This window comes from Miniopterus natalensis, chromosome 2 (assembly GCF_054644295.1).
Source record: "Miniopterus natalensis isolate mMinNat1 chromosome 2, mMinNat1.hap1, whole genome shotgun sequence".
Classification (NCBI taxonomy): Eukaryota; Metazoa; Chordata; class Mammalia; order Chiroptera; family Miniopteridae; genus Miniopterus; species Miniopterus natalensis.
This window is the reverse complement of record NC_142082.1, coordinates 66,402,083-66,428,731: the sequence shown is the minus strand read 5'-3', so window position 1 is coordinate 66,428,731 and position 26,649 is coordinate 66,402,083. Positions and strand designations below refer to the sequence as shown.

At 37.0% G+C, this 26,649-nt stretch overlaps 1 long non-coding RNA gene across 2 annotated transcripts in view; it reads right to left on the bottom strand.

Annotated features, from left to right (window-relative positions):
* The window catches only part of LOC148093693 (uncharacterized), a 152,207-nt gene that overhangs the window by 33,228 nt on the left and 92,330 nt on the right, over positions 1-26,649 (bottom strand). Inside the window, exon 3 of one of the 2 annotated variants that reach the window (XR_015713987.1) lies at positions 10,507-10,588. The exons of the other annotated variant lie outside the window; for it this stretch is intronic. This is a non-coding gene — a long non-coding RNA (uncharacterized LOC148093693). Of the gene's footprint in view, positions 1-10,506; positions 10,589-26,649 lie in introns of those variants that run through there. 2 annotated transcript variants of the gene reach the window in all.

Genomic DNA, 26,649 nt, shown 5'->3' with positions numbered 1-26,649 from the left:
TTCTCACTCATGGCTGAACATTTTAATAACTTGGGGAGATTTTTAGAAATAATGATGCCTGAGCTCCCCCCGAGATTCTAACAGACTAGGTCTGGATGTGGCCTGAGCATCATGATTTAAATGTTCAGCCAAGGTTGAAAATCCCTTCCCTGAAGATTAATTCAATTAGTTTAGGGTGGGACCTAGAAGTTATATGTTCTTGGGTTGTTTTTTTTTTTATTTAAAGTCTCCAGGTTATTATAAACTAGCCAGGATTGAGAAACATAGATTTATGAGGAAAAAGTACAAATTCCTTACATGGATACAGTGCATTTCATTATCTGTCGTCAAATATTTTCAAACTGCCTTCCTAAACAAGGACTACTCCCTCTATGTTCCAGTTACTCTACATCAATTAGAATTTTATTCCACTTCATGTAACAGAAGAACTAAAAACCAGTGGCTTACAAAGAATAGAAATGTATCTTTTTCTCTTATTTAGAAAACACGTTTTGAGATATACATTCATGGCTCTAAGTTGTTATCAGAGTCCCACACAAACCTGTATTTTACACCTCACTGGCCAGAACTTAACCATATGGACAAATCCAACTACAGGGGAGACTGACCACACTGCCCTTACAAACAAAATTGGTGTTAATATAAATGGGAAATAGAGGATACTGGTTGGCAACTAGGCCTGTAGACCAAACTACATAAAATTAACCCAAACAACATGCTTCTTTGTCCCTATGAACCGTTCGTTATTCAACTCTCAAGTAATTCCTCACCTTTCAAGTCTCAACTCAACTATCAGGTTAGCTACAAGACTCCCTATTCCCCTACTTCATGTAGAATTGACTACTCCACCTACTTGTTTATACAAACTAATATCTTATCACATTAAAAATTGTATTGCACGTACATGTTTACATCATTCTCTTTAAAGAACTGCTAGCTCATTGAAGGCAAAGAAAATTTTAAGATATAAATAATTTTAGCAATAAAAGATACTATACCACTTAGGGTCAAACCCTGGCTCTAAAACTTATTTTCTGTGTGTAAAACTGACAGAAGTCATATAAATCTCAATATCTCGGTTTCCCTATCTGTAATTTTATATTTCAGTAAAATAAGCAGTGCCTTTTTAAATAAAGTTTTTATGAAGCTGAAATGAATTAATAAACATAAAGCACTTAGAATAGTCCATGCCACATTGTAAATGCTATAGAAGTAACAGTTAAAATTTTGATGCATTTCCTAGCATGAAATAATGCCAGATTTTACTGAATAAATGAATTGTCTCTATGCACTGACTTACATGTTTTAAATTATGAAGAGATTTATGTGAGAGGGACACAGAAGTATGAAACATTATCTTTATAATACAGAAGCAAAGAATGGAGTTGGAATAAAAATGCTCCCTCTAACGTTATACTTTGTGTGAACGAGGCCTCAATCCATGGAATACATTATAAATGATGCCACTTAGAAGGAGTAACTTTAATTGAGGGTAATTGAGAGTAACAAGAGGAAGGCTCATGAAGGAGGTGCAGTTCAAGCTGTATATTAAGGGATGCAGAGAGAAGACGCCAGAGAAAATTAGCAGAGGTGTTCTAGAAATGAGAGCGTGGTGTTTCGGAGAAACTGAGAAAAGTCTGACTGGAACAGAACTTTCAGTCTAAGATAGAGATTCAACAAAATTATTTCATAGGCATTTATTGTATCTAAAACATGTTCTAGTCACAGTGCTAGGTGTTTTCCTGCTAGGAAAAATACAAATAGACAGAGCAAGACTATAGAAAGAAAAAGAAAAAAAGAGTTCTAAGGGAACTACAAGAATACAGATTTAATGCAGATGAGGAATTTAATGATGAATGTGGTGTATAAAAAGATTATAATGATATGCCCTGGCCAGTGTGGCTCAGTTGGTTGGAGCGTTGTCCCATGCACTAAAAGGTGTCAGGTGTGATTCCCAGTCAGGACACACACCTAGGTTGCGGGTTTGAACCCAGGTTGGGGCATGTACAGGAGGCAACTGACAGATACAGCAAAGTTTCTCTCTCCTCTCTATCTTTCTCTCTCTTTTGCCCTCTTCCTCTCTCTCTAAAATCAGTAAAACAAATCCTTGGGTGAAGATTAACTTTTTTAAAAAAGATTATGATGCGATGATGTGCGGGAGCATTTGAGGGAAGAACGGTGTAGAATCAAGAAGGACATCCGAGGCAGAATGCCTTTACTAAAATGCATGAGAAGACACAGCTCATCAGGTGCACTTGTCCCTGAGAATTATTAGTTTCTCCATGTAGACAAGCTTCTGAAATATAGCTGGACTAAGCTATCTTTCAAAGCACACTGTGGAATATCGGGAAATAATATTTACTTTAACAACACATTTACATTCATATATGTAATTGATACACTGTGATGTTATTTATTTTGAGATTATGAAGCTGGAAAATATCTCTTTCCCCAGGTCCCTAAATCTTTGGGGATCTACATTGATCAGATAGTTTGAATTGGATAAATGTGTGGGAGGAGTTCCTATTAGAGATTCCTCAGTAGAAGAGTATTTTTTGATAAAACTCACGCTTTGATACTTGGTTTTAAAAGTAACTGTTTTCATATCGAAGCACATCTTTTTTTGGAGACGTTTTCCTTGCAGTTTCACCAAAGTCTCCATATTTGTTTAAAAATATATCACAAACATGATACTACATAGAGTGATGCCAATAAGAAGGCAGAATAGGAAGGCCCAGACCCTCCTTCCATCTACAGAGACACTGATTCTACATTACATGGAACAGTTCTCTATATGTGACATCATAAGCTAGTTAGGAGATTCCTATATCCCAGGCGAGTACAGAACCAGCTAATTCATAGCCAGTAGGAAGAATTTTGGCATATTCTCACCACTGTCCATCCCCTCAGTGTGATGCTACATGATCAAGGGAAAACTCCCGGCTCTCAACTGCTCTCTGGAGATGGAAAGAAAGACTGGACCACACATCTAACATAGTAACTTTTCAGGGGAGTTGCTTGAGGGACTAGCTTCTGTCCGGCCTGTCTTAGAGTGCAGACAGAACCCAATATACTATAGAAACCTGAGGGCTACTGAGAAGAAAAAAGATCAGGGCAGTATGCTACTTCTCCAGAGGCCCATGGAACAAGAGACAGAGACCAGTACAGCTCATAGGCCTCTCCTCAGTAGGAAAAGAGAAAAGCAGAATATACATAGAACATCCTGGTTTTTCAGAGGCTTTCTGAGGACCCAGTTTCTGCATAATTCAACATGGATTGCAAAGGGGATCTGCATACTGTATATGACTGTAGGCCTCTAAAAACAAAAAAGGTTAAGAGTGGCATGTTGCTGCTTCAGAGGAGCTGTGTATCATACAGCAGACAGACACCGGGGGAGACAAGAGATTACCAGCACCCATGAAAAAGAGACTGTCAAATTCCTCTAATTAGGATTATTCAAGTCCAAAGAAGACATATCCACAGAAAAGTTTTGAGAGGGCCCCTGCATCTCTAGGTGGGCTAAATGGTGAAAGTCTTTCCCTTTAAGAAGTCCATAAGAAAAGTGGCTCTTTTTTTCTAATATGTGGATACCAACACCAAGTTAGAAGGAACATAAAGAAACAGTGTCCCTAGCCAGTTTGGATCAGTGGTTACAGCATCAACCTGCAGACTGAAGGGTCCCACGTTCGATTCCAGCCGAGGGCACGTACCTCAGTTGCAGCCTTGATCCCTGGCCCCAGTAGAGGTGTATGTAGGAGGCAACCAATTGATGTATCTCTTTCATATTGATGTCTCTCTCTCTCTCTCCCTCTTTCCTTTCCACTCTCTCTGAAAAGCAATGGAAAAAATATCCTCGGGTGAGGATTAAAAAAAAAAAAAAGAAACAGAGAAATGTCTCAAAAAGGAACAAATGATACTCCAGGAACAGATCCTAAAGAAAAAAGATACATCATTATCCAACAGATTTCAAAATAACTGTCTAAATATGCTCAATGAGTTCAAGAAAGTGACACATGAAAAAAATAAAAATGTTAACAAAGATAGAAATATTTCAAAAATCAAACTAATTTGAAGATGAAAAATGAAATAAACTGAAAAATTCACTAGAGTGGTTCAAGAGCAGACTTGAGCAATCAGGAAAAAAATCAGCAAACTAGGCACTAAGTCATTTAAAATTATCTAGTCAGAGGAGCAAAAAGAAAAAAAAGAATAAAAAATTTAAAGAAAACTACAGAAATTACAAGAAACCACCATAGAGGCCAATATATGATGTATGGGAGTCCCAGGAAGTGAAGAGAGAGAGCAAGGAACAGAACGTTTATTTAAAGAAATAATGATTGATGCCCAGCCAGCATGGCTCAGAGGTTGAGCATCGACCTATGGTCCAGAAGATCGAGGTTTTATTCTCGGTCAGGGCACATGCCCTGGTTGTGGGCTCAGTCTCCAGTGGGGGTGTGAAGGAGGCAGCCAATAGATTACTCTTTCATCATTGATGTTTCTATCTCTCTCCCTCTCCGTTCCTCTCTCTGAAATCAACAAAAACATATTTTTTTAAAAAATTTAAATTAAATGTAAATTAAATTAAATAAAGAAATAATAGCTGAGACCTGGGAGGGTAGCTCAGTTGGTTAGAGTGTTGTCCCCATACACCAAGGTTGTGGGCTCAATCCCTAGTCAGGGCACATACAGGAATCAATCAATGAATGCACAGATGGGTGGAACAGCAAATTGATGTTTCTCCCTTTCTCTCTCTGTCCCTTCGTCCCTCTTTCCATTTTACTCTCTCTCTCTAAAATCAATCAATAAATAAATAAAATAAAACAAAATAAAATAATAATGGCTGAAATGTCCCCAAATGTGGGGAAGGAAATGGGCATCCAAATTCAAGAAACCCAATGATCCAAACTATGATAAATCCACTTTTAATTTTAGTATAAAGTTAAAAGACAAAAATATTAAGAATAATTAAAATAGCAAATATTTGTTGATACATAACATGAAAGGATATAAATTGCAATATCAATAACATAAAGTGTGTGAGGACAAAAACTATAGTTTTTATATGGGATTAAAGTTAAGTTTTCTATCAGCTTAAAATATTTTGTTGTATCTTTATGTCAGTACCATACTGTTTTAATCACTGAAGTTAATCAAAGCATACATTTTGAAATCAGGAAGTGTGATGCCTCCAGCTTGGCTCCTTTGCAAGATAGTTTGAGTTACTTGAGATCCTGTCTGGCTCCAAGTGAATTTTAAGATTTTTTTTCTATTACCATAAAAAAGTGCTATTGGTTGCTACAGGTATAAATTTTCAATCATCTAAGAAGATAAATTTCTAGAGATCTGCCGTACAACATTGTACTTATAGTTAATAAAACTTTACTCTTAAAAATTTGTTAAGAGGGCAGATCTCATATTTTCTACCACAATAAAAAAGAGAGAATATTTAAATGAAGATAACAAAAAACATGACGAAATGTTATAATTGCAAACTTCCACAGCTCCAAAATGAATTACTTAGGTCAGTGCCTCACAGATCATGTCAATTACCCAGATTATTACAGTTTTGTTTTACTTTGTATTTTTGTACTGCAATCCTGAATATATTGGTTTGGAATTTAGGTATGTTCCTTTAAAATGGCAGATGGCAATCATACTTTTAGACATTATGCCCAGTTGTGGCTTCTGGCTTGGGGAAGGTCTTTCATAGGTCTTTTTACAAGAAAAGAAATTTTCCAGAAGGCTTTCATCAGACTTCCAAAGCCTTATTTGCCTGTATAGGAACATATGCCATTTTATTTTGTCCGGGCATCAAGGTTGGCCTAGAAAGTAAGTATCTGGCAATTTCAGACTCCCTCCTGGTGTATACTGTCCATAAGTTAATAAAATAATATTGAATTACTCAAATGAAATAATTCATTTTAAAAATTAAAAAAAAAGGGGGAATTGGGAATAATGATTGAGTAAAATTGGCAACCCCTGCTGCTACATACTTCTTACCTTGTGCCATTTCCATAAGGCATGATCAAATATATATGTTCTACCAATTATTCTACAAGTTACATTTCCAAATTTACTCATCCTAAAAAATAAAATGAAATGTGGTTTGTGTATTTCTTATTAAAACATCTGATATTTAAAGCTGTTACTGAATAAAGTAGCAAGGAAAATGAAACAAAATAAAAGATTCTGTCAACCCTGTTAAATTTAGCCTAGAGAAATAAACTCTCCCTTTTTTTTTTAATCCTCACTTGAGGATATTTTTTCCATTGCTTTTTCAGAGAGAGTGGAAGGGAGAGAGAGGGAAAGAGAGAAACATCAATGTGAAACAGACACATAAAGTGGTTGCCTGCCCCTCGAGCCCCTGCCAGGGCCAAGCCTGCAACTGAGGCACAGGCCCCCAGCCGGAATCAAACCCGGGACCCTTGAGTCCACGGGCTGACGCTCTAACCACTGAGCCAAATTGGCCAGGGTACAAACTCTCTTTTTAGATAATTTCTGCTTGGCAACCTCAAATCCTTCCTCAGTATTTCAAATTTCTGCCCATGAGTCATCATTTCTAAGCTTTCATCCTATATGTTGTAGAAATAATTGAAAAGGTGGCTTTAGTAGGATGAAATAAATCTTATGGTTTGGGGACCCTAATCTGCATGGGCCCTTGGAAAGAATTTACAATATGAAGAGTGGCACATAGCACCTGATCTACACTGAGAGCATGTATTACACCATCTTATTGCAACAGAAATCAGAGTTCTTAGACTCATGTGAATGACTTCTAGAAATGGATTGGTCTCTCCCCTGAGGCAGTGCTCGTCTGTGCTGCAACCTACACTGGTCATTTTTGAGATCATCATCGCCATCTGACTTTGAGAGAGGGGAAAGGAAATGGTAGAACTACATCTCGCCATTTACTCTTAGTCTCAAAGTAGCTGAACATGTAGGACATTTGCTTTGAGCTCAGTCCTCTTAACAGTCTATTCGCCTCTCAATAGTTCTTCTGCCCCTCATGTATCATGTATACAAATTTGTATGCCACAAAGTAGACCTTGGAAAAACAAGAACATTGCTTCAGACACAGTTCCTTCCTCTTCTACACTCTACTACTACTGTATGTATAATTCATGCTATTTTAGAAGTGAATACATGCAGAATACACCTACAGACTTTAGACTCTCCCTGGAATGCCCTTGGTTGTTTGTGCTAGGAAGTCTTCAAAGGATCTTGGTCTTAAAGATTTTACGAATTTGACCCCAAAGGCAAGGGAAGTAAAGGCAGAAATAAATGAATGGAACTATATCAAACTAAAAAGCTTCTGCACAGCAAAAGTAACCACCAACAAAAGGCAACCAACCAAATGGGGGAAGATATTTGCAAACAAACAGCTCTAACAAGAGATTAATATCCATAACATGTAAAGAACTCATACAATTGAACAACAAACCACCCAATTAAAAAATAGGCAGAGGGCCTGAACAGACACCTCTCTCAAGAAGGCATACAAATGGCCAACAGGTATATGAAAAGATGCTCAACTTTACTACTCTATTTGGGAAATGCAAATCCAAACCAAAGTGAGTCACTAATTCCTGTTAGAATGGCTATTTCAACAAGACAAGTAATAACAAGTGTTCGAGAAGGTCTGGAGCAAAAGGAACCCTCATTCACTGCTGGTGAAAATGTAAATTGGTATAACCACTATGAAAAACAGTATGGAAGGTCCTCAAAAATTAAGAATATAGTAACCACATAGTCCAGCAAACCTTTTCCTGGGTATCTATCTGAAAAATGTAAAAACATTTATCTTCAAAGATATATGCACCCTTATGTTCATTGCAGCTTTATTCACAGTGGCCAAAGCATGGAAACAACCAAAGTATCCCTCTATAGATGAGTGGATAAAGAAGATGTGGTACATATATACTATGGAATACTACTCAGCCTCAAGAAAAGATGAAATACTGACATTTGCAACAACATGGACAGATCTTGAGAATACCATGCTAAGTGAAGTAAATCAGACAGAAAAAGTCAAGAACTGTAATCATTTCACTCATGTGGGATATAAAACTGAAAGCAACAAATGAACAAACAAGAAAAACAAACAAAAACTCATAGACAGATAATAGTATGGTAGCAGCCAGAAGGAAAGAAGGTGGGGGGTAGTAAATGGTAAAGGGGGTCAAATATATGGTGACAGATTTGACTTTGGGTGGTAGGTACACAATGCAATATACAAATGATGTATCATAGAACTGTACATTTGAAACCTATATAATCTTATTAACCATTTTCACCCCCAATAAATTCAATTAAAATACAAAATAAAGTATTTTTTTTAAAAAAGAAAGAAATACAGAATCCTAAATCAGAAGAAATGGCAAAGCCCTTTGGTGTTAAATAGCCTTTACTCCTCTCCCCTCTCTCAATCTTTGGCCCATAAGGATGAGATGGAGACACTGAGGGACCTGGAGAACATTTTGCTAAGTGAAATAAGCAAATCTGAATTTATTGGGATGACATTGGCTAACAAAATTATATAGGTTTCAGGTGCACAATTCTACAACACATCATCTGTATACTGTATTGTGTTTTCACCACACCACGTCAAGTCTCCATCCATCACCATTTATCCCCCATATCCTCCTCCACCTCCCCCCATCATCCCCTCACCACAAAATCTCAACATTGTCCCTGTATTTTCTTTTTTCTTCTTTTTTGCCCCACTCTTCCATCCCTCGAGCCTCCCCCTCCATGACAGCTTCAGCCTGTTCTCTATCTATGAGTCTCTCTCTATATTTTGCTTCAGTTCATTTTGTTTATTAGATTCCACACATGAGTGAAATTATACGGCATTTGTTCTTCTCTGACTTGCTTATTTCACTTAGCAAAATGTTCTCCCGGTCCCTCCATGCTGTTGCAAAGAGTAAAATTTTCTTCTTTTGTTTACAGTCCAACAGTATTCCATTGTGTATGTGTACCACAGGGTTTTTATCCACTCATCTACTGATGGGCACTTGAGCTGCTTCCAGATCTTGGCTGTTATAAATAACACTACACTGAAAATAGAGATACATATATTATTTTAAATTAGTGTTTCGGGTTTCTTCGGATAAATTCTCAGAAATGGAATTTCTGGGTCATAAGGCAGTTCCATTTTTAATTTTTCGAGATAACTCCATACTGCTTTCCACAGTGGCTGCACCAATCTGCATTCCCACCAACAGTGCATGAGGGTTCCCTTTCTCTCCACATCCTTGCCAACACTTGTTTGCCCATTTATTGATGATAGCCATTCTGACAGGTGTAAGCGGGAGAGGGAGAGGAAGAGGGGGACGGGGAGGGGAAGGGGGGGGAAGGGGAGGGGGAGGGAGAGGGAAACATCAAGATCGATCAGCTGCCTCCTGCACAACCCCTACTGGGAATTGAGCCTGCAACCCAGGCATATGCACTGACCGGGAATTAAACCAGCAACCTTTTGGTGCATGAGTCAATGTTCAACCACCGAGCCACACTGACCTGGCCTTTTCCCATTTTTTAACTGGATTTTTTGTTTCTAATGGATGCATAGTGTCATCCCATCATGATTTAGTTTGCTTGTACCTAATGGCTAATAGGGTTGAATATCTTTTCATGGGTCTCATAAGGCAAAGAACTGCTTGATACTGGACAGATTATTACAGAGATTATAGGTTTGGATCAGTGGGTCAAACAATGCCTGAGTCCCAAAGCAGAATATTGATAAGGAAACTTTGTAATTGGTTCACAAACTTGAATGTCAGTAATAGATATTTCTTGGAATAGTAACTTATTTTTGTCTGAGGTCATTACAAAAAAACCCAAAAATGGATATTTTCTGAAACTCTAGATCATAAAACTATAGTATAGATACAAAAGATAATTTTGGTATCAGTTCTCATCTAATTAAATGAATATTTGAATGTCATTAATTATTTTGACATTTATTTTCTCTTATAATGTCAGTATATGCGAAATTAGTCATCTAAAATTATTTTAAATTCAACCAATTTGGTCATTAAAGTAGTAAATAATGAAGACACATCTTATGCAGGCATGCAACCCGCCATAAAAACAATTATTTTTCTTAATATTTTATTAACAGGAATTATGACATTTTATTCTCATAGCATGTTATGCAGCACTTCAGTATCTCAGAGTAACACATAATATGCTACTGTTATATATTGGGAATTCTTGCTTTGAGTCCTGACATTGTCATTTACCAGAAGTCTGTCCATAGATAACTATTCAAAATTTTTATCTTTCTTTTCTGTATAATAAGGTAAAAGTTCAAGCTACCCACAGGGTAAATTTAAAGATCCAATGAGATACCATATAAAATAGTTCTTTACATGCATTACTAAAACTCTATATAAACATATGTTAGTAGTTTTTTAAGACAACTCCCTGCGTGGTACAGCATAGTGGTTAACAGATAGGACTAGAGTTGAATTGACATAGATTTGAAAACAAAGCTTTGCCACTTACCAGGTCTTAGTCAAGCATCTTCATCTACCCAAGTGTCAGCTTCTTCACCACAAATGGAAGCACTCCACGCAGAACGACTGTTCTGAAGGTCACAAGTTAGAACTTAACTGTGCTTCAAGAGATGCTTGTGTTATGTTATGTTGTTATGTTATGTTATGTTAGTTATGTTATGTTATGTTATGTTATGTTATGTTATGTTATGTTATGTTATGTTAATAAATGCTGGTCATTATTTATTGTAACAAATTGCTAAGTTCTCTTCTTATGGATATCTCTTAAGTATAATGTTTTACTATCCCTTATAGTTTGTTAGTAGCTTGCAAAACTAAATCTTTTAGTGGATGATGAACTCCACAGTCACAGGGAGCAAAACATCCATTCTTTAGCTCTGTCAGGGTCTAAGTCAATGACTTGACTGTATGTAGTGACGAACAGATGTTTGTTAATGAATTAATACTATAATGAATCACTACTATAAGCTTAAAAAAGGGTATCAAGTTTTATTTTCAGTAGTACTTTTGTTGTACTATGAATAATGCATAATTTACAATTCTTGGGACTTTAACCCTAGTCCTATTTGTTAATCGCTTTAGGAAGAAATTTCTTTCACGGTAGCTGACATTTTTCATCCTTTCCTTGGCAATTAAGGCTGCTGATAAAAGGGTATCTATTTGCAATTGAGGTACGTGGCCTAGACCGGTATTTGAACCCACAACCCACAACCCTTCGGTCCTTTGGCCAACTTTATAACCACTGAGCAAAAGCAGCCTGAGCCTTCAAATTTTTTTTTTAATTTTTATATATTTAAAGATCAATACACACAGGTTAGGATTTTTATTTCATTGTTACTTTGTTGTTTCAGCTAAATTAACCTTGTCTTCCCATAGACAAAATAGGTTTTCAAACAAGGATCATTTATGGTTTACTGCTTTTATTTATTTATTTTTGTTGAAAATATTACAGATGCCCCTTTTTTCCCCATTTCCCTCTTCCACCCTGCCCCCGCCCCTGGCCTTTGCCACACTGTTTGTGTCCCTGGGTTATGCATATATGCATATAAATTCTTTGGTTAATCTCTCCCTCCCACTCTCCCATCCCCGCTTTCACTCAGATTCTTCAGTCTGTTCCAAGTTTCTATGTTCTGGATCTATTATGCTAAGTGAAATAAGCCAGGCAGAGAAAGACAAGTATCACATGATCTCACTCATATGTGGAATCTAATGAACAAAATAAACTGATGAACAAAATATGTTTTACTACTTTTAAATCAACCAGAGATAGAGATATATATGTTCTACTGGTTGATCCCCTTGTGAGCATTTAACACATTGAAAGAAGCAATTTCTAAGCATTATTTTGGGGACTAGAGAGATCATGCCTGCTCTAAAACCTGAGACCCGCGTTCTTATCATTGGAATTAAAGCAAGGCAAGTTTAAAGGTTGCCTTCTATCCATTCTCCTTCCCTCTTCCCTCCCTTCCTCTTTCCCTTCTTCCTTTCCTCCTACTTTACTTCCTTGCATTCTCTCTTTAGATATTTCTTTCTTTCCTTAAGACTTTAGCCTTTTGCAACACTATTTCACTTCAGTTAAGACTTGTCTAACAAGGGAGTCTTAGAAACTAATTTGAGATTATAAAGAGAATTTTGATCACTAAAATAGTTGCCCTTCAAGCAATTTTTGCATTTTGTTATCTACATAACTTCACTGTTTTCCTTAGTAATAGGAACAGCATTCTAAAAAGAGAAATTGAGAAATGTAAAATTATCTTATAAACTCATTCAAGGATGTGACATTTTCTTTCAAAATGCTTACTTTATGTCAATCAATGAGTGTTATTGAACATACTGAGAGGAAGTAAAAAAAAAATAGTAGCTTAGATGAATGAATGGGGAAAATTACATCTTTTAACATATTTTTTAAATCAAAGGATGGACTTCAGTCAGTCTGAATATTTCTGGCATTCTCAATTTGGAAAGGAATAATAATTTTATAGTAGTGTACAGAAGATAAATTTCACACAACAGAACTGAACTTCAATTAGATCATCAAAATCATTTTATTTATAATTCAAATAAGTTAAACCAATACCTATATTTGAAAATATACTTAGTGAAGATTCCCTATCTTGTACATTATTGACAAAAAGAATATGAATGCAAAATTTTCAATTTTACTTAAGCTTAACATATGTTCGATCTTTTCTATTGACAGTTACTGAATTCATTTAGTTATTATTCTACATTTAATTGCACTGTTAATTTGCATAAAATTATGCATAATGTATTCAGAAATGCATTTTCTTTTCATTCAATATTGGTCACTTATAATACCAAAGATCAATGTATTATATTAATGAAATAAATTTTTCACAGTATTTATGTGAAATTTGAATTTCTGTTCTATAACTGAAAAGATCTGATTGAAAGAGACTTCAGTACTATAGGTTAATGAGATAGTTTTCCAGAAAATGACTCTTTTTTTAAATCCTGGTAGGTAAAAATAAATGGAGCAGATGAAAAAACTCCAAGAGTTTTTCAACTTAGAGAAAAAAATTTTTTAAAAATGTGGAGGTTAAAGAAGAGAGTCTGTCTGGAAAGCAGAGTAGAGAAAGAATGCAGATCTCCAGTTGGAAAAGTAGGTTTTTGAATAAGGCACTCCCCTTGAGCTGTGCAAGTTATATTTACATATCCCTCCATAGCACAACAGGTTGCAAGCTATAAAATAAAGATTGATATTTAGCGATACTTTTTTAGTAGCCAGTTTGGAAATTTTTTAAAACCTATTTCCCCTAAATTGTAACTCTCTTAAGATAATTCTTTACTTTCAGGAAAAAACTATTGCACACACAGAACTCTTACACTGGTGAACTATGGTGGATGATTCGGTTTGGGGACAGAAAAGGACACCTTGGAATTGTCTTAAATCACCTTCGTCTCAGATCAGCACAGTGGGACTAGCATTAGTTTCAGGGAGGAAGAGAGGACTGGAATTCCAGACTGCTGATTAGCAAGAAGTCATGGGTAAGTGAGACAACCGCTTGTCCTCCTAAGAATTACATTGGACATTTATTAAAGATACAGATTTCCAATGGGTCTAGATTGGGACCTGGAGGCCTGTGTATTACCCAAGATTTAATTTATGATGAGGTTATTTTATAAAACTCTGAACTGCAGAATGTTTCCCTTTAAAATTACAGAAATAAATCGATTACAAATGTTTTCAGTTTTATTGTGTGTGTGACATATATTCCAGTACAAGAGTGTTGCCATGTTGCCATTTTCCAGAAATTTGCATTTATGTGACTTATCAAAAAATTTAAAAAACATAACTTTATCTTTTCCACAGGCAAAATTTGGTCCCCAGTAGAATAAAGTTTTAATATTGAGAAATCATGTTTTTCTTCTACTTGATTTGATTTGCAGTAAGTTTCTGGAATTCATCAATTCAATAAGTCTAACCTCATGTCTTAGTCTACCCAGACTGCTGTAACAGAATACCATAGACTGAGTAGCTTATAAACAACAAAAAATGTATTTCCACATTTCCGAAAGCTGGGAAGGCCAAGATCAAAGCACCAGCAGATTTGGTGCCTGGTGAGAACCTGCTTTCTGGTTCAAAGATGGCTATCTTCTTGGTGTAACCTCACATGTTGGAAGGAGGGTGAGGGAGCTCTCTGGGGTCTCTTTTATAAGGGCACTAATCTAATTCATGAGGGCTCTGCCTTCATGACCTAATTACCTCTCAAAAGCCATTCAATATGGGTTGTGTGAGAAGAGTATGGCATGGCAGATCCAGATCTCTACAGCAGAGGCAATCCCTGCAGGAGCTGGGAGTTGAAGGCTTTCTCACAATAGAACTCTCAGCAGTATCCCCACTCCTTCTTTTGATAGGAATCTAGGATTCATCACAGGATGTCTACCACAATACATCCCTTGTACTGCTTGGACCCGCTTCATATACATTTTGACAAGTTTTACCAGCTTCCTAATTGGTGTGTTTGTGGGGAATAGTAGAAGTAGAAGACCAGTAAGAAAGATCACAGCACCCAATGTTTCACTGTTGCAACAGACACTTGTCTTTTTTTTATCTCTCTTTTTCTTTCTTCCCAATTTTGCTCCCCCTCATTTACAACATGCTATGCCAGTCTTGTATTCTCTGCATAACACAGACTCTCGTGCCAAAGTGGGGTTTACCATGCCTTTCTCAGGCTTAAGTTAATTTATTTACCCATTTTCCATCAAAACTTGGCTAGAGTATACCAAAAGGCATCTAAGTGGGTTATCTGTGTAACAAATATCTTCGTTCCTGACTAACCTGTGTAACAGTAATTCCTTCTCCTACTGAAACTCAGGGTCAATTACCCCTAACAAACTGACGATTCCTTTTCTTGTCTCTGGTTCTTTGCCTGAAGTCTGAAGTGCCCAGGTGTGGAGCTGCCAAGTGTCAAAGTGGTCATAGGACAATTAGTATAATCGAATGTAACAATCAGGCCTTTATTCACTTGCTGCAGTGGTGTAAGCAAGAGACAAAATAAGCATTGGCTTCTCAGTGTTCCATTTTTGTCCCATGAAAGGGGACCAGGTGAGAATCAGATAAGTCATCACAGATGGGGGAATTGTCTCACTGCCAAGGAGTCCTGGACACAAAGCTCCTGCCATTTTATGTAACCAGGGTTCTGGAAGAGTAGAGGAGGCAGGGGTAAGAGCACAAGGGTACTGAACCAGAGTGGAGAAGAGTGTTTTAGGCACGATCACCTAGTAAGGAAGGGAAGGAAAAGTGTCTCCCCTGAGGCCCTCTGATTTGCAGGCCTCTGGATGGTGCCTGGGCTAAGAATGTAGATATATATGGGGGTCTGGGGATTGAGCCTGAGTCCTTGACAATAACTTCCTCCAGAAAACTGTAAGGCATAGCTGTGCACTAACTTTTGTGTGGAAAGGACCCTTTCTCATGAGGACTGCTAAGCAAAGCCTTTGAATTGCCTATGGTCAGGTCTGAAAGGTCACGTAGGGTTTAGATCTGACGCCACATTCCTCACCAAACAGCACCAGTCTTTTAGAGTCCAAAAGAACTCTTACTGTTACCCCTGGTTGAAAACTTTCCCCCAATGGGACTTACGAGTTTTTAATATTGCAGAAATCAGATTTTTAAGGACAGGAAACAAATGTTCCTTAAGGGACCATTGGAAATTATGGTAAGCTTGACCACTCCTCATTCCGTGTGGATGTTAGATCCATGAATTTCTTCTATTAAGTACATACCCCTATATAAACATCTTCGCCTCAAGGTATATAATGTATCCTGGAGGATGGTGCCTGATCCTCTGAAAACATCACATCTAAGATGGGAGTTCAGCTTTGCCATCGGCAGACCATTCCAATCTTCTATCACTCCAAGAGCTTTTAGTCATGTGATATGACCAGTTGATCCCACAGTCACAGCTCATTCCTGCGTGTCACTTTTTATAAAATGGGTACAATTGTCAAGTGATATTTTGTAGAACTCCATGCAATTGTATCAAACACTCTGTAAGCACTCTGGCAGTAGTGCTTGTTGTGGTGCTACATACCCAACATACGCCTCTATTCTTGTCTGAATGATCACTAGCCTTGTCAGAACCGGACCAATATTGTCAAGTTGTCAAAGTAGCTTGTGAATCTCCTCAAGAGTTGGTGCCACATTGGGAGCTCATCATTTCTATTGCTGACAGGCTGGGTTCTCAGCAATGGCAATAGCTAGATCAGCTTCATTAAGTTTCTTAAGTGGGAACCCATAGTATCAAGACGCTGAAATGGCATCTCTATCACCATGGCCGTTTCATTCATATGTTCACTGTACCAAGTGGCTGATATTAGATACAGGCTGTCAGCAACAGGTGACAAAATTATTTTGTCAAATTGGTCATTTAGTGTGCTTTCTCTGGTGGACACTCTGGCAACCATTAATATGATACAAAGAAATTTATACTTTCTGTCCACTCTCATACGTCCATTTGCATATTTCTACTCAAGACTTCTTTGTCCACAGTATTCCAGTCTTTCTCCAGGTCCTTGTATAGTAGGTCTGGCTATTAGCAACATCCAAAGGCCACTATGTATTCTAACCTCTAACCACTTAACAAAGTGGATAACCAGGTGAATGAAGTGTCTGAAAATCTGCCCATTAGGAGAATTTCCTTTGCAAAGATTTCAGTCACCCATGAGTAAGGCTGGAATATAGCTGCTATCAATTTCTGGCTTACATTCACATTTTGAGCTATCCAGGAACCAAGCTCAGGCTTTTTCCTACTTCAACAGCTGAATGCATAAAATTCTACATACAACCATAGGTGTGAGCTGAGGAGAGGGCAATGATGAATAAGTTGTCTATGGCCCAGTTTCTTGGCTACCCATTCATGAAGCCTGTTTATGTCCTCTTATGTCCTCATACTTAATTCTGTTTATATCTCTTCTCACTGACACTGGATTATTGCTGATCTTGACCAACTATATGACTTAGTGGATCTTCAGGAACTCAGATTATTACAGATCGTTCCAGATACATATCACTTGTTTCACGGCCAGGTACTTCATCTCCTCCTAGGCTCACTAAAGTTGTTTTCAATAGATTTATAATCTCTATTGCAGATGGAATGGCCTTAATTTGGAACCCCAGGAGATTACTTTGTGATTCTCTTATAGCCACTTGCCACAAACTTCACTAATATACCTAATAACACCGAAAATGTTGGCTTGCCTGTTCTAAGTTGCAGGGTTGTTTGCAAAGTGATGTAAGATGCTTTTACTTTTGATAGGATATTCTAGAAAATCTCTGGCTAGTGAACCTTAACAATTTTACTGATGTAATAAGTTCCTGAGACATCACAGAGTTTATTTCCCACCCTTAAAATACATGTGACTTCCCAAGGCCTTCAAATTGTTAGCCACTTCTTGTGCATTCAACGCCTTTAACAAGATGTCATCTATTCAATGGGTCACATGGATGTCCTCCCAGATATCCAGATGGTCCAAACCTTTTAGGACTGTTATTAACAGGCACAGAGTTAACACAGACCCAAAAGACACTATAAATATATACTATTGTCAACTACACACGAGTGCAAACTGCTTCTAAACCTCTTTTCAATGTGGGCAGAAAAGAGCACATTTGCTAAATCAGTGACTGCTTCATGCACTGATGCCATGTTACTCAGCTTTAGCACGCATACCATGCCATGCACTGATGCCATGTTACTCAGCTTTAGCACGCATACTATGGCCCAGTAATTGCAATTGCATTAGGAGCTACTACTGGCTGAGTCTGTGAAAGTGCACTGCCATCTTCCGGGATCTATCTGGTTTAGCAAGGGAAATATTGCTGAATTAAATGGAGATTTAAAATGGACCAAGATTTTAAATCTTTAAAAGTGGTACTAATTTTTGTCACCCTCTCCAAGGATGTGATACTTTTATAGATAAACTATCTTGTTCATGACGGAGGATGCAGTTTCAGGGGCTTCCACTTATTCGACCCCTCTATATATTTCTTACCTCATAGGCCAAGTATCCAATGTGGGGATTGCACTAACAATCAAATATCTCTTTTCCTAACTTTACATTAGGAGATTAGAGTGTGTCTATAGATTTATTATGAGCTACATAATATTACCCAGTGCTCTATTTATTAACTGGCCCCCACATACTCAAAAAAAAGGGAGACATGCTGATACTTTAAGTCTCTGAATGCCAATGTCCAATAGTCCTCAAAATGTTTATATTCTTCTTTTTCCATTATAAATCTACTTGAGTAAATGACTTGGAAAAGACTGAGTGAATCATGACCTTGTACATGCGTAATGGCATTACAGAATCCTTTTGCCAAAGGACCTAACATTCTCTTTCAACAAGTGAGTTCTTAATCAAAACGATCTCCGATCCAGAAACTAGGAAAGAGATTTTTTTAATAGGACAACTTCCCTTAGCCTCCAGATCATCTATCTTTAAAATTTCTCCTGAGGTTACAAGTTGAGTCAACCATTCTTGGGTGTTCACTTACTTTGCCCATCACTTTAAGAGTTATTCCAGTAAAGTACACATCATCTCCTGAAATCTTTGCCAGGATCTTAAATCCTACATCTTGAGCAAATACTACTAAATCAATAAACTCTCATTTATCTAGTCTGATGTTCCAGCACCCCAGAATTTAAGTTCATCCATCATGTCACAATCTATACTAAAAAGCACTAGAAACTTGTGAAAACTAAAACGTATTTATAACTTGAAAATGTTTTAACTGAAATGGGTCTATTGAATTTTATTAATGTTCTGTAATATTTTTAGTCTTATGTTTATATATACTAAAATACCAATAATATGAATACTAAAAGGGGGATAATACATTTATATCTTCTTTACATTTGAGGCAGTTAGAGCATAAAATTCTCCCTTTATCTTCTTATGGGTGTGTTTAAGTTCCTGCACATTCTAATACCTGTTCTGCACGAAAGTATAATATTAGCTGAACATTAGTAATAGTGACTGTAATTTAAATTGATCAAGAAAGAAACTATAGATAAATATTATTTTAGAAAATAGGCTCAGTTATCTCTCTACCATTTTATTGCCCAAAATGGACCTTTTGGCATGGATGAGATATTACTGTGGTCTCTTCTGCGTAACTGTATAATGTTAAGTGTATAGAAATTCACCTAGCAACCTCAGAGATGCTGGCAATAATTCTCCATAGCAAATCTTGTGACAGCAGTTGTCCTAGACTACTTTTTCAAGGATATGTGTATAGGAAACAGCCTTGGAAGATGAAAGAAAGTGTTTTCCTCATGGCCAGAGAGCGGAACTGTTTGCTGTTCAGGATTATAAAAGTAATATGTCCTTCTGAAGAAAAAGTTTAGGCAGGTTTGATAGAAGTCTCTTATATGAGACTAGGATTTCCTAATCTCAGGGTTTCATCGGCTGCAACACAAACCCACTGTGTGTGTAGCATCCACCTCAGTCTGCTTCTACATTACTCCCATAGGACATCAGCAGTGTTTTCTGTGCCACACAACTTATCACAATCATAGTGGCTTAAAACAACGTGTAGTTATTATCTCACACTTTCCACAGGTCAAGGGTCCAGGCACAGCTAGCTTGGTCTTCTGCTCAAAGCCATAAGACTGCAGTCAAGGTGCCAGCCAGGGTGCCTTATCATCTGGAGAGCTAAGAGAGGAAGGATCTGCTCCCAAGCTCATTCAGTTTACTGGCAGTTACTTATGGTTGTATGACGAAGGACACTAGGTTTTACCTGCTATTGATCAAAGGCTGCCCACAGTTCCTAATGGCTTCATCCAGCCCATAAACTGATTAGTCTCCTGCTCCAATTTACTAAGACAGTCTTACTTTATATCATGTAATACTGTGGGTGACATGTTATCAACTTTGCTATATTAGTAACCTAAGCACAGAGGGCTATCCTATCATATTTACTATATTTCACTGGTTGAAAGTAAGTCATAGATCCCTCCTACTCCCAAGGGGAAGGGATTACACAAAAGCATGAACATCAGGAGATGGGAATCATTGTCTGGGAAGGGGTCACCTTAGAGTCTGCCCATTACAGGGCACAGGGGAAGAGTCTAGGCAAAAACTGAAGCTCATGCTGCTTAGTGATCTGTGAATGATAAAGTCCTGTGTCTCTGACACAGGAGCCCTATGTCTTATGTCAGCATCTATGAAATTGTGGCAGGCAATTTTTTAGCTTACAAGTATGGTAAAATCTCAGGCTCTACACTTCTTAGCATGATTTTTTTCTAATCTTGTCCCAAATATTCATAGGCTCCTGAGAGTTACAGTAATATTATTCTGGCCTCCTTTCTCCTTTATGAGTGGAGGATTATCCAAAGCAGAGGAGTTTTATATAATTACATAGTGTCCCCATCCCCATTACCACAGACACTCAGAAATTTTATACTGCTAAGGACAAGTCCAGTTGGAAGCTGGTACTTCACATCGTAATCTTTACCTTTATAAAGGTTCTTTAGTCTATGGCTTTAATGCTTAAACCAACTCATCTGGAGTATAGTTACATTTCCAGTTTACTTAATTTGAATATTTTTAGACCCTTAGAGTACAACCAAAATGACTGTGGAAAAGGTAATATACCAGAACTCAGTCATGAAATTTATGGTCAGTGACCTGAACGGAATATAATCGCTCCTTGCTAAACCTGACGTATTCTCGTATCATTTTTTTTTAAAGTTTAACAATGTATAATGTCTACTAGAACCAATAAGTACACCACCAGGGTGGTTTTGAAATGCAGATTGCTTTTTAAATTGTGCTAAAATGCCTTATTTTTCCACAGACTACTTAGCAATATGAGTTCAAAGATCACCGGTTGAATGGCCCATAAAAGGTCCATTATGTCATTTTATTCGCATCTATCTGCCAAGCACTGAAGATCATAATAAGAAGTTAAATAGTTCAAAGAAGATAAAGTTGTGAAAGTTAAATGGCGAGACAATGCAATGCTCTGCTGATAAAGAAGTTATTTCAACAGTTTATAAAGTGTTGACGGCTCTTTTCCAGCTTGGCTTCAGCACAGTCTTGTCCTATTGCCAAAGTAATACAATGTGTAGTTCAACCATGTATATTCTATATCCATAACTTGAAGGTCCTCGATTCCTCTCTTCTAAATCATCCTTCTATAAGCATTCCAGATTTTGACAGTGGTAGCCACTCATCACCATTATACTTCAATACAGAAAAGACAAAATCTTCCTTCCCTGAGCTGTAGGAACCTTCTTGCTAGGCTAGAGGGGCAATAAAAATGACTCCTTTCCAGATTACTTTTTTTTACTTTTCTTCAGTTCCTGAAACTCTCTAGAAGAACACATGGGCACTGCATCCGATTTTGATGTGTTCCTTTTCTCTTCAATACCTCTCCAAACAATCGATTTTTGAACTCCCAGAAAAGAAGGAAAGCTCCATTTTTTCATGAACCATACAAAGTTACAGGCTTCCTGGTCACCAATTTCATTCCCAGTACAAATCATCAGAGTCATCTTTCCACCTCAGAGTCTTCCGTGGCTTCCTATTATGTGTTTGTCAATGTTTCCAGAGCTTTAGATTACAGAAATGTCCCCTGGTGAACTTAAGAGAAATATAGACTTTCAGGCCCACGCCCACAATGACCAACTCATAGTTAGCTGTGCTCGTTTTTGCATGCATCCTAGTGTGTAATTTTATTTAAAATATTTTACTACCAAAATGTGGTGTCTTGGTAAATTTTTAACAACCAACTCTCCAGGATAAAAAGAATGAGAGAAAGACAGAGAGATTGGGGGAGGGGGGAGGACAACATTGGAAATCTGCCCATTTCCATCATGATAATACTCTCAACATGGCTAATATCAAGCTACTAAAGTGATATCACTGGAGATGATCTTGGAGAAAGATACACACAATTAGTTCTGAGCCAGTAGGGATTAGCTCCAGTGCACCTAGGTGATTCAATTTCTACTAAATTATTGAATTCATGTGATATTATTTATAGCTAGTATCTGTGCTTTACTTGTCCCCTCTCCCTAGAATGCAGAACTTTTCCTTTCTCTGAAACTGATCATTTCCTACTAATAATACTAATAATCCATCTGTAAAGCTATTGTCCATTAACAATCCCAGATGCTTCCACAGTTAGGGATGAATATTATTTCAGAGTACTCACCACATTTTAATGCAATTATCAATTTAAATGTCTATTTTTATCTTAGATCCAGTCATCAGTAACTATATCTCATTTATCTTGCTATCACCAAAGTGTAACAAAATATAGCAACTAAATATTTATTTGTAAAACTCATAATTCACCATAATGAATTAATATGGAGCCATCGATTTCAATATTGGTTTAGTATTGATTTACTATGGAAACATTTGAAATGCAACAAAGCTGGGGTAGGGATAGAGAAATGATAAGGTGACTAATGGATTTTAAATGGATGCTTAATTGGAAAAATATATATGTAGAATTAAAAGCAATATAAGCAGTGCCTTGCTTGGATAAGTCAACTATGGAATTTTTGAGGCGGAAAAATCACTGGTTGGTTTTATAAACAGTATGACTATATTTTATCCCTACTAATCACATTTATGAGAGCAATCAAATTTCAAGCTTTAAAGCATAAACATAAGATCAAAGAGAAAGTATTAACCTCTTCGGTCATTTTCCTCAAAACTACAGGAGCTAGTCAATACTAAAATCTAAATATAAAACTAAACAGAATATACTTTTATAGTAAAATCTCAACATAGAATAAAACTAAAATAAGTGAATACTGTGTAATCTCATATACCTATATTTCTCTATAGAATGCAATTTTGTAAATATTTCCCATCTTTAAATTCAGACTTTAGAATAGAGAAACTCTATTGGACATATCTCTGATACTCTGTGCATCTCTAGGGACACCCTCCTAAAGCAAGAGCCCGAGTATTCCCAGCTCACAGGAGCAATGGATTAGGCTTATCCTGGTCGCGGACAAAGAGGAACATAAAGAGCAAACTAGGGAACAGCATGTTTAAACATCCCTTCACTTTCTAAAGGGTACCAACATGGAGGATAAACTGGGTGAAATAATGACATAAGGTTTGAGAATATGAATACATTTTACTTTCTGTTAATGCTTCCTGCCTCAATTTTAGTAGTTTATAATATGGGCTATTAGGTTCAGAAACCATAAAGTGAGAGATCTGGATATCTCATTCAGATCCTTCATTTTACTGATACAGAAGTTAAGGTTCAAAAAGAACCTTTTTGGGGGGAGAGGGGCACTACATTTTTAACACACATTTATTACCAGTACTCAGTGGGGAAAAATAAGTTTTAGGTTCTTACTTCTGATTTTTGTATTTCTTAGTTTATCCACTTTTCTTCTCCTTTTTTTTCTTCTTAATAAGAACAGCACTTTCTCCAGTAAATAAACTTAAGAATGTTCTACATTTTTTGAAGCAAAATTAAATACCTCCTTAGATGTACTGACATTCTTTAAACTGGGATTTAAATTTTGATTTATTTTTTCCTTATGAACAGAGCACATGACTCTTGAGTTTTCTTCCCATCAGTTCAGAATTATTGGACAGCATCTGAATTCTCAAAGAGCACAGAGCCAAACTGCGTGTGGACTCGTGAACTTGGTCCATCACAATCCGGAAGGCCACAGCACTCCCATAGGCAAGAAAGTGTCCCTTAACTGCAGATTCTACAGTTCTGTAGGGGATATTCCAACAAAAATTGATGTTTTGTCCCCAGACGAAACCTCAGTTGCAAGATCAAGATCATATATCCAGATTCATGCACTAAGTTTATCCAGTGTAAAATCCATGTTTCCTTGGACCAATCTAATTTTTTATCTATCATATTATATTATCTCACTGCTTATTATCAGTTGGAAATGATAATTTTAAAAATTACTTTCACTAATTAGCTTTGTGACTTGGTCAAGTCACTTTCTCAGGTCTGCCTTGTTAACACCTGCAAAATTAGGGAAGCTGTCTTCCAATTGCCTTATTTCCTATTTTTATGATTTTCAGCTTATTAATTACCAAAAATTAGGAAACATTTTAAGTTAAAGCATTCAGAAGCATATAAAGGACAGAAAGAAACACTGCAACTATTTTCGCCTCCTATAGATTGCGAATCCTGACTTGTAGGTGACTTAAAAATTTTCTTTCTGAAAGTCAAGCCACTAGGTGGCATATTATGGCACACTACAAAACTGCTCCAGCTACTCACAAAATATATTTTCTTTTACTTGAAGGCACATAAGTCGATTTCTTATCTAAGCAGCCTTTTTTTAAAGGAAGGCTAATTTGTTGAATGATTGATCCATGTAATTGCCAAGGCCACAACGTACAGGCCAGAGAGGCGCAGCTTTACTTGCTGGCGGCTTCCTCCTGGGACAGAGTCTTGGTGATGTCTCCTTCTTGGCCTGGACTGCTCTTCACGGGCTTGCCATCTTCCTTGGTCTTAGCCTCGTCTCAGCCCCGTGGGCCTTCGGCTTGAGAATGCACTTGATTTTGAAGACGTCACCCTTCACTTTCAAGTACAGCCTGTGGTACACGTGGCATCCATCTTCTTAGATTCACATATCTTCTGAGTAGCTGGAGAATTCTCACCTTCCTCGCCCAGGTTACTTTCTCAGGCATTCGAGCAGTGGTAGGAACCTTCCCCTTACCTAGCCCATGTGTCTGCCCTTCCTGCGGCCAAGGTGTTTTTCCAGCATGGGGCCCGGGAATGGACAGTCACAGGCTTCCTGATGATCAGCCCATCTTTGATCAGCTTCCTAATCTGCTGATGGGAGTTGGCACTGGCGGTTTCACTGGTCTCACTGGGGTACAACCAGATCTTTTTGTCGCAGCGGGGGACAGTGCAAGCCTCAACACACTCATGGCTGCTGCTGCAGAGGTGAAAGTCAGCAGCCTTTTTAAAAATACTTAGCTGTGAGTAAATGCCAATAGAATGTGACCACTGAGGATATTATCTTATCTAGCACTTGAGGGCTCTGAAAATTCTGTTTTTTGATATCTTAACTTGTCTAACCATATGTCTGTAATAAATACACAGTCTATGTTAAAACCACACCAAAGGCAAACTTTTTGTTTCTGTACATCAGTAATTACACTTAATTCTCAATGCATGTTGTTCAAAAATCTTGTTAATTTATCATTTTAATTGAAATTCCTTTGAAGTTGTCAAAGAATTTAGCCATTTTAATTAGTTACAATTTTTCTCTTTCCTTTAGGAAAGTTGTATATTTCCTTTTGCCTCAAAATAGTATTCACATCCTGAGAGATTAGAAATTCCTGAAGGTAGCCTTAGGTTTATTTCTTAATTTCAAATAGATTAAAATATGAACACTTGTAAAGAGGTTTAAAAAAATCTTTCCCATACCACATTCATATCTAGAAAAAATTAGCATATATTTTTGTGATAAACATACTATTTTTATCTAGCGAATATTCTATTAAATGGACACATACAGAAAGTGAAAGTATAAACATTTTAACAAGCAGTTATAATATATAATATATGCATAAATATATAATTTTTCTATTTATTTTCATAATAACAGCAAGCCCCACAAAAAAGGGGGGAAACGTCTTATTTAGAAAACCAGCTAAAGACTAAAAAGTATTGACTCTAGGAAAAATGTATGCAACTCATATGAACACTGTTTGTCTTGAACAATCAACTGTACTAATAACTAATATTTCCTGTGTTTAATTTGTCAGATACTACCTAGCAAACTACAATAGCTACTGCAAGGTAAGAACTAATAATATTTAAGAAAATAGTTTAAACAGCAGTCAAAAAACTTATTTTAGAATAGTGAGGAAAAAATATGTCAGTGCAGATGCCTTTGAATTTTATATTTGTTTTCTTTTCGATAAGAAAAGTGAGGCAGTGGGATTTCCAGAATGGTAGTGGTAGGAGCTTGGTAGAGGCTCTTCCCAGATAAACAATTATTTACTGGTGAACAATTTAATAAAACATCCATTGAAATCTCTGTAAGGCTCAGAATAACATACAGGAGATCAATAAAATTTCATTCAACAAAATCTAATAAATCTCAGTAAGTATATACACTGTGAGTATATAGCATCTGAGACATAAGCCATTCTCATCCTTCCCCCAGATTGGTATGGCAGAAGCTCTTCTCTGAGTAGATTCTGTCACAAAGATGGGGCTCCCTCTTCCTTTAGCTACCAGTCTAGGACTATAGTTTCACTGTAGATGGGACATATTAGCAGCATGTCTCACCCTACTCAGTTCCATGCTACAAAAGTTAGATTCTGAGAAAGTGCAAGTGAGAGGATGGAGGTGGCCTTCTCCTACCCAGTTCCCACTGTAGGACAAGTAAACAGTCCCAGATTGAACCTACTCCATCTAGGCAATCAAGCAAATAAACAAGCAAAATACAAATAATAACACCACCACCAAGATCTGAGGTATGGAGTAGTACTACATGTCCAAAGTTTCTACAATATATTATCTAACAACAGCAACAAAAAGACCTAAGGGAACAGTGAAGGCTATCAATATCACAAGTTGCTTCAATGCACTGAAGTGTCAATTTTTCAACAAAAACATACAAGATGTGCAAAGAAACAG